Here is an 8,865-nt window from a genome sequence, read left to right on the forward strand (position 1 = left end):
GTCAACAAGTAAATCATCATCACCTAGCAAGTCATCTTCATCACTATTGAAATCAACATACTCGGAGTGTGTTACCTTGGGGCCTTTTAGCCGTGAAGCATCTCCCAATTCCTTCATTTGGTGAGTCAAATATGTCGTAGGAATTGGTTGACACAAGTGCTAGACCAGCAACACCTTCATCTTGAGTATATTCGGAGTCGGAGTGGTGGTCGGAGTCGGAGCCGGATACCCATTCACCAACATGAGCTTGGTGTCTTCGTTTTGTGTAGCTCCTCAATAACTTGTCCTTCCTTTCCGAATCCTTGCTTCTTCGAGAGGTTCTTTGTTCATAACAATCATCTCTACTCCTTCTCTCTCTTGGAGGTGATTCTTCCCTTTTGCTTCTTCATTTAGGTGAGTCTTCTCTTCTTTTATAGGGAGCCGTACACTCATTGGAGTAGTGTCCGGGTCTTCCACGATTGTAGCAGTTTCGCTCACGACTAGAAGATCTTTTGTCATTGTAGGACCTTGACTTGGAACTTCTTTGCTTGCTTCTACTCTTGTAGAATTTGTTGAAGTTCTTCACCATTAAGCTCAGTTCTTCATTGAAGGCTTGTTTCACACTTGATGATGTAGGAGCATCGCATGAGGCTTTTTAAGCACCACTAGACTTGTTGTGAAGCTCTTCTTTGTCCTTGAGTGACATCTCATGAGAAACAATTCTTCCAATGACTTCGGTTGGCTTGAGATCTTTATAATTTGGCATCATTTGGATCAATGTGCACACGGTATCATGTTTTCCATCCAAGGCTCTCAAGATCTTTCTGATGATGAATTTGTCGGTCATCTCTTCACTTCCTAAGACGTCTATTGATAACCCACAAGTATAGGGGATCGCAACAATTTTCGAGGGTAGAGTATTCAACCCAAATTTATTCATTTGACACAAGGGGAGCCAAAGAATATTCTCAAGTATTAGCAGCTGAGTTGTCAATTCAACCACACCTGGAAACTTAGTATCTGCAGCAAAGTGTTTAGTAGCAAAGTAATATGGTAGTAGTGGTAACGGTAACAAAAGTAAAGACAGCAAAAGTACTGTTTTTGGTATTTTGTGGTGATTGTAATAGTAGCAACGGAAAAGTAAATAAGCGAGAACCAGTATATGGAAAACTCGTAGGCACCAGATTAGTGATGGATAATTATGCCGGATGCGGTTTGTCATGTAACAGTCATAACATAGGGTGACACAGAACTAGCTCCAGTTCATCAATGTAATGTAGGCATGTATTCCGTATATAGTCATACGTGCTTATGGAAAAGAACTTGCATGACATCTTTTGTCCTACCCTCCCGTGGCAGCGGGTCCTATTGGAAACTAAGGGATATTAAGGCCTCCTTTTAATAGAGAACCGGAACAAAGCATTAGCACATAGTGAATACATGAACTCCTCAAACCATGGTCATCACCGGAAGTGGTCCCGATTATTGTCACTTCGGGGTTGCCGGATCATAACACATAGTAGGTGACTATAGACTTGCAAGATAGGATCAAGAACACACATATATTCATGAAAACATAATAGGTTCAGATCTGAAATCATGGCACTCGGGCCCTAGTGACAAGCATTAAGCATAGCAAAGTCATAGCAACATCAATCTCAGAACATAGTGGATATTAGGGATCAAACCCTAGCAAAACTGACTCGATTACATGATAAATCTCATCCAACCCATCACCGTCCAGCAAGCCTATGATGGAATTACTCACGCACGGCGGTGAGCATCATGAAATTGGTGATGGAGGATGGTTGATGATGACGACAACGACAAATCCCCCTCTCCGTAGACCCGAATGGACTCCAGATCAGCCCTCCCGAGAGAGATTAGGGCTTGGCGGCGGCTCCGTATCGTAAAACGCGATGATTTCTTCTCTCTGATTTTTTTCTCCCCGAAAGCCAATATATGTAGTTGGAGTTGGCGTCGGAGGGCCACCAGGGGGCCCACGAGGTAGGGGGCATGCCCAGGGGGGAGGGGGGCGCCCCCCACCCTCGTGGACAGGGTGTGGGCCCCCTGGTCTTCACCTTTGGCGAGGATTTTTTATTGTTTTTTCTAAGATGTTCCGTGGAGTTTCAGGTCATTCCGAGAACTTTTGTTTTCTGCACATAAAACAACACCATGGCAATTCTGCTGAAAACAGCGTCAGTCCGGGTTAGTTCCATTCAAATCATACAAGTTAGAGTCCAAAACAAGGGCAAAAGTGTTTGGAAAAGTAGATACGACGGAGATGTATCAACTCCCCCAAGCTTAAACCCTTGCTTGTCCTCAAGCAATTCAGTTGACAAACTGAAAGAGAAAAAGAAAAACTTTTACAAACTCTGTTTGCTCTTGTTGTTGTAAACATGAAAAGCCAGCATTCAAGTTTCAGCAAATATTATGAACTAACCATACTAACAATAACACATAGGTCTCACAATTACTCATATCAATAGCATAATCAGCTAGCGAGCTATAATAACAAAACTCGGATGACAACACTTTCTCAAAATAATCATAACATGATATAACAAAATGGTATCTCGCTAGCCCTTTCTGAGACCGCAAAACATAAATGCATAGCACCTTTAAAGATCAAGGACTGACTAAACATTGTAATTCATGGTAAAAGAGATCCAGTCAAGTCATACCCAATATAAACCAATTATAATGAATGCAAACGATAGTGTGCTCTCCAACGGATGCTTTTAATAAGACGGATGATGAATCAACATAAAAGTAAATAGATAGGCCCTTCGCAGAGGGAAGCAGGGATTTGTAGAGGTGCCAGAGCTCGGTTTTGAAAATAGAGACAAATTATATTTTGAGCGGCATACTTTCATTGTCAACATGACAACTAAAAGGCGATGATATCTTCCATGCTAAACAGATTATAGGCGGTTCCGAAACAGAATGGTAAAGTTTATACTCCCCCTCCTCCACAAGCATCAATCCATGGCTTGCTCGAAACAACGAGTGCCTCCAACATTCAACGGGTCCCAGGGGGAGTTTTGTTTGCAGTTATTTTGATTTAGTTTGCATAAAGCATGGGACTAGGCATCCCGGTTACCAGCCATTTTCTCATGAATGAGGAGCGGAGTCCACTCCTCTTGAGAATAACCCGCCTAACACGGAAGATAAGGGCAGCTCTAGTTGACATATGAGCTATTCGAGCATGCAAAACAGAATGTTTATTTGAAGGTTTAGAGTTTGGCACATACAAATTTACTTGGAACGGCAGGTACATACGCATATAGGTAGGTATAGTGGACTCATATGGAACAACTTTGGGGTTTAAGGAGTTTGGATGCACAAGCAGTATTCCCGCTTAGTACAGGTGAAGGCTAGCAAAAGACTGGGAAGCGACCAACTGAGAGAGCGACAACAGTCGTAAACATGCATTAAAATTAATTTACAGCGAGTACAAGCATGAGTAGGATATAATCCACCATGAACATAAATATCATGAAGGCTATGTTGATTTGATTCAACTACATGCGTGAACATGTGCCAAGTCTAGTCACTTAATACATTCAAAGGAGGATACCATCCCATCATACCACATCATAATCATTCTAATAGCATGTTGGCACGCAAGGTAAACCATTATAACTCATAGCTAATCAAGCATGGCACAAGCAACTATAATCTCTAAATGTCATTGCAAATATGTTTACTTCATAATAGCTGACTCAGGAACGATGAATCATCATATTTACAAAAACAAGAGAGGTTGAGTTCATACCAGCTTTTCTCATCCCAATAAGTCCATCATATATCATCATTATTGCCTTTCACTTGCACGACCGAACGATGTGTATAATAATAAGAGCGCATGTGCATTGGACTAAGCTAGAATCTGCAAGCATTCAACTCAAGAGAGAAGACAAGTAATATGGGCTCTAAGTTAATAAACAATCATGCATATAAGAGCCACTTCAACAATTTAATCATGGTCTTCTCAACCCCCAAAAGAAAGAAAAGAAAAGAAAACTATTTACACGGGAAAGCTCCCAACAAGCAAAAGAAGAACGGGAAATATTTTTGGGTTTTCTTTTAATTACTATAGCAAAGAGATAAACTACTACTATTTTTTTTGTTTTTTTCTTAAGGTTTATTAAACACACAAGAAGAAAGCAGGAAAAAGAAAATAAACTAGCATGGATATTACAGTGAAAAAGTATGAGCACCGACATCTAGCAATGAGTGTGTGTGAACATGAATGTAATGTCGGTGAGAAATACGTACTCCCCCAAGCTTAGGCTTTTGGCCTAAGTTGGTCTATTGCCAGGGATAGCCTGGCGAATACCCGTAGGTGTAGCTGGGGTCGTACTGTGACGAAGAAGGCTCCGGCTGCCACTGGCTGGCAACCTCCTCTGAATCCCAAGAATAAACAGATAGTCGTGGAGGCTCATCTTGTGGCTCCGGTTCCGGGGCTGGTGCAGGGTTCCGATAGGCTTGAACAGCCGACCACGGAACGATGTGAGGACCTGCAGATAAGTTAAACAAAGAAGGAGCAGGCAAAGTAATAGTCTCAGGGTGATGTTTATCAAAGTATAATTCGTATTTGAGCTCCCCTTCGCGACTCTTAACAAGAAAGTCATGCGCTATCATACTCTTATAATCTAAATAAGCACGGGGCAGCGTTGTTTCTTCTTTCTCCTCATGCCTAATAGATATTTCAAAATATTCAGCTAAGCGTGAAGCATAAATGCCTCCAAAGATAGGGCCCTTAGTACGGTTCAAACTTAACCGTCTAGCAACAATTCCACCCATACTAACAGAGTTATTGCGGTATAAACCATGGAACAAATAATAATATCAGTGTCACGACCGGTTTTTCAATAAAATGCTTATTGAGAAAATCGATCTTTTGATCCCAGTATAGGAAAAGTTATCCTCACTGGTAGACAAATACTTGATAAACAGAGGACCAGTATCATTAAATATATTACAGGGTTGAGCTGAGGCTGCTCAACAATTTATTACAAACTCGCCAATATCTTACATAAGGGCGGTTATGACACAGGGGTGTGGTGACATGCTACTAGCTCGAGATAAAAAGTGGTGGTGGATAACTTGACTCCTAACTGGCAGCTCATCGAGCGTCGAGGTGAGGCTCAATGGATTTATTTCTGGGGTGGCGGAAGCGGATATGATACAGTGACCAAATGCAGGATCGCACGGGACTGACTGGGACTCCTCTAGGCGTCGGACTCGCTATCGAACTCTTCATCCATGAGATCGCCTTCATCAACATCTGGCCAAATCAACAAGCCAGGTGAGTACTTTGAAAGTACTCGCAAGACAGTTCGGACAAAAGATATAACAAATGCATGCATGAATGCGTCATGAGCAAAAAAAATAATGATGCTCATTCCAATAATAAAATTTTTGCACGACATGATAAGTAAAACAAAAATAACTGAAAACTGATCGGGTGTCTGGAGCGACGCCTCAAAAGGTAAACAAATAAAACTCATGCCGCAGTCGGGTGTCTAAGCGACACCACATAAAGGGCTTATAAAGAAATGCCACAGTCGGGCGTCTCAGCGACACCACATAAAGGGCTTATAAAAGAAATGCCATAGTCGGGCGTCTCAGCGACACCACATAAAGGGCTTATAAAGAAATGCCACAGTCGGGCGTCTCAGCGACACCACATAAAGGGCTTATAAAAGAAATGCCATAGTCGGACGTCTGAGCGACATCACAGAAAGGGCTTATAAAAGAATTGCCACAGTCGGACGTCTGAGCGACATCACAGAAAGGGCTTATAAAAGAAATGTCACAGTCGGACGTCTGAGCGACATCACAGAAAGGGCTTATGAAAGAAATGCCACAGTCGGACGTCTGAGCGACATCACAGAAAGGGCTTATAAAAGAAATGCCACAGTCGGACGTCTGAGCGACATCACTTATAAAAGAAATCCCACAGTCGGACGTCTGAGCGACATCACAGAAAGGGCTTATGAAAGAAGTGCCACAGTCGGACGTCTGGGCGACATCACAGAAAGGGCTTGTATCAGAAGTAAATAACGGGTTAGTCTATCCACAAGAATAAACTTTTAACCGGATTTAAAACTCATGTAGTCCACCGGGTTTTGTCACTGAGGCTGATATCTGACAAGATAAGATGAACACAGTACTTGGACATGTACAAGATGATTTAAAGGATTTGTGACTCTGCAGAGTTTGTACTAACTGACCAAAGCCAATGGTTTTCTGTAGTCACGAAGGACTAGTTCCATTTATGGTATTTCGGTAGAAACACATTTAACCAGTACACACCCATTCCACCTCACGATGCCAGGAATCACCCTAGACAACATCCAAGAAAAACTTTGAGACGGGGAGGTCACAACCTCGAATAGCATGGGATCAAATTTCTATACGCGCGCTCTAAGGGGTGCCCCCCTCTTGGTCCCAACCAGAAACACCCATGCCCCCTGACCGGATGACGGGCTTTAATCCAGGGCCATGGAACCCTCATCCCGGCCTCTCTATTTGGTGTGTACCAGGAAACGGTTTGCAACTTACTAGGCCATATTCCTTGCGGAAAACATGTGGCAGTACAGGAATGGAAATGAATGGGAATGTGATTTGATTCACGACGACACTGAAGTCAAATAGACTGGCGCAAGACTGGCATGCCACAACACTGCCATCTTACCCATCCTCATGCCATCACATGGCCATACAAATATGTATCCAACAACATATGGCTTTCCGAAACTTACTTTCCACTTTTGTGCATGAAATATAACATTCAAAAAAATGCCATGAAGCTCCTAGATGCAAACATGCAACCAACACTCATCATATCAAGAGTTCAAACATGCTTGCCTGGTTCGGAGTAGTCGGAGTCTAACTGGGTGAAGTTCGCGGCTCCGTCACCTCCTCCGGTATCTACGGTATAAGAAAATACGCACGTAACGTAAATACCGCGAGGTGCACAAAAATATTCCATAAAAATTCTCAAATAAATCTGATAAAAAAAACTAGACAAAATTTTTAAGAGAACAGAAAAAGAATCAAACAAAATCCCTTTTCTGTTTAAAAGTTATAAGGGTTTTGATTCAGGGACCTTTCTGTAATGAAACAGAAAACTCTCAGGGGGTTCTGCAAAAAAGTCCAGAAAACGATTCGTTTAAAAGAAAAGAGTGAGAGACTGACAGGCGGGTCCCACCCGTCAGGTTTGAATATTCAAACGAGGGAGACAGGGCTCGACGGCGCCCGAGAGCTGCGGTGGTCGCCGACGGCGATCCACGGCGAGGCAGGGGGATCGGGTGGTACCTCCGTGTTCAGTACGTCCTTCCGCGTTGGTGGGTGGTGGTGGTGGTCGCCGGCGGCCCTTGCTCCGGCGGACGGTGGTTCGGGTAGTCGTGGACCTCGTCGGAGAGAGCTGCTGGGGTCAAATTGGAGTGGGGGTTAGTCTCCTAGAGGCGGCATGAGGCTACGGGCAAGTCTAGGGCGGTGGAGGAGTTCTCACCAGCGAGAACGCTGCCGGAGCCCGAAGCGGACGGAGGTGGCCGGAGTTGAGGAAGAAGGGCCCTTCGAGGCTCTTCCAGAGGTTGGGCGGGGTCTGGTGAGGTGGTGGAGGTGTGCGGGGTCGAGAGCGAGCTCGGAGGCGCTATTTATAGCCGGCCTGAGGCGGTTGCCGTGAACGGGATAAGTCCGGCGAGCGATTACGGCGGCGCTGTGGCTGGACGGTTGGTTTAGAGGCTTGAGCATCATCTAGACGGAGCACTGGTTCCATTCCAGTGTCTAACCTAACAAGGTAGGGGTGGTTACGGCCTGTCCCCGACGGAACGGCCGTACGGCACGTCGGCGGCAGAGAGCGCGCCATGAGCGTGCCAGGCCACGGGGACGGTGCTGCATGCGTGCGCTGGCAAGGGAGATGGCCACGCGGAGCTCTCAGGTGTTTTGGGCGGTGCCGAACGGCGTTATGCCGCAGGGTGCTCCCTATCGGCCGCAGCGGGAGGTTCTGCCACCGCGGAAGACGCCGGCGCAGGCGGGCCAGGGTGCTACCGACGCCAAGAACGAGCCAAGCGCGCGTGTGGCGCTCCGGACAGGGAGGAGGAGCCGTGCACAACGCGCCAGGTGCACAGTCGACATGTGACTGAACTCTGACGAAGAAACGACACTGAACTTACTAAATTTTCTGAAGATGCACAGTAACAGTGCAGGCCAGGTGTTCGACAGAATGATTTTGGTATGTGGGGATTTTTCCTTGAGCTAGTTTTTGGTGGAGTGGTCTCTCATTGCAACTGGGGGTTGCCTGAATTTTGGTGGAATTTTTGGAGAAGTGGAGATATGAATTTCACCAAATTTGACAAATCTGGTCCAAACTTGCAGAGGATGTAATTTGAAAATTTTGAAAAGAAGAAGAGTGGATCTTGTTGGTTCTAGGTTGTGGGTGCTAAGGACTATCCAGAGGAGTTGATTTGAGACCAAAGTTCAAAGGCATTAAGGTACTTGCTTTACAAATTACCTAGGCTCAAAATAAAGGACATAATTGTTTTGGGAAAAGAAATAAATGAGATAAAATCCAGAAATGGATTTAACTAGTTGGGGCAGAAAGTTTGGGTTGTCCCAAAGTTGAAGGAGGGGTTTTGGGAGAATTTTACCATAAGAGGCATGGTAAAAACAGGAAGGGATCAAAACCAAAGAAAAGCCCAAAACCAAAAGGTTTTCTTTTTTTGAAAAACTAAATCCAAGAAAAGATTTTGAGAGGGAAAACTCAGAAGAGAGGTTTTTAAGAAGGATTTAAATGACCTTCTTTAAACCAAGCAAGGCTCTTTCTGAAAACAAAAACCACAAAAATTTTGGAGTGCCACAATCAGGGATACT

The sequence above is a fragment of the Triticum aestivum genome, chromosome 3B (assembly GCF_018294505.1).
Source record: "Triticum aestivum cultivar Chinese Spring chromosome 3B, IWGSC CS RefSeq v2.1, whole genome shotgun sequence".
NCBI classification, from domain to species: Eukaryota; Viridiplantae; Streptophyta; class Magnoliopsida; order Poales; family Poaceae; genus Triticum; species Triticum aestivum.